We start from the raw sequence: 1,153 nt of genomic DNA on the forward strand, positions 1-1,153 counted from the left end.
AAAATGACGGTGGCCGGCGTACGACCGGTGAAGGAGACGGCGAGGTGCTCACGTACGGCCGGCGACGGCGACGGAGAAGGCGACGACGAGGTGCGGAGCGGGCGGCGGCGACGGTGTCGAGGCGGCGCGGGCCGGGCTGGGCGGCGACGTCAATCGGGGGCGCGCGTGGGCGGCGACGGCGCGGCGGGGCTAGGCGGGGCGGCGCGGGGCGTCGACAGCGTCGGGGCGTGGCGGCGACGGCGTCGGGGCGGGGCGGGGCGGCGAAGGCGACGACGACGGCAGAGGGAGACGCGCGACGACGGGAGTGGAGGAGGAGAGATCGAAGTCGCGCTGTATATATAGCAAAGGCATTGGTCCCGGTTCGTGGCTCCAACCGGGACCAATGCCCCCCTTTAGTCCCGGTTGGTGCCTCCAACCGGGACCAAAGACCTCTTTTCAGCAGCCCAAAGAGCGGGAAACGAAGACCTTTGGTCCCGGTTCGTGACTCCAACCGGGACTAAAGAGTGGCATTGGTACCGGTTGGTCCCACCAACCGGGACTAAAGAGCGGCATTGGTACCGGTTGATGCCACCAACCGGTACCAATGGACCCGTCTAACTACTTTTTTATTTTCTGTAGTTGTTTTTTTGTTGATTATTCCTGCAGCTATTTTTTTCGTCCCACCACGCCAAGCGAGAGCCACTCGGAGCTGTTTATAAGCCCTGAGTGCAGAGACGATGACGAAGAGGCTCAATGCTCCTGCACGTTGGTTAGCTTCAGGCCTTGAGGAATACGGTAGACTGCACAGAGCTATGTGCAGTGCAGTCGACACTATTCCGAAAGGCTTGAAGCAAATTAACAAGCATTGCGCCTCTTTTTTATTTTTAATGACTTATTATAACTCAGAAATAAAAAGAAAAAATAAATATAGCAGATAAGAAAAAAAACTATATAGAAAACTACTCAGAAATGAATTGAAGCAAAAAATAGTGGTGATTAACTGTACTAAAAAAGGAGCATAGATGCTTATTTTTAATGACTTATTACAACTAAGAAATAAAAAGAAAAAAATAAATATAGCAGAAAAGAAAAAAAACTATATAGAAAACTACTCAGAAATGAATTGAAGCAAAAAATAGTGGTGATTAACTATACTAAAAAAGGAGCATAGATG

Source organism: Triticum dicoccoides, chromosome 7B, assembly GCF_002162155.2.
Source record: "Triticum dicoccoides isolate Atlit2015 ecotype Zavitan chromosome 7B, WEW_v2.0, whole genome shotgun sequence".
NCBI lineage: Eukaryota > Viridiplantae > Streptophyta > Magnoliopsida > Poales > Poaceae > Triticum > Triticum dicoccoides.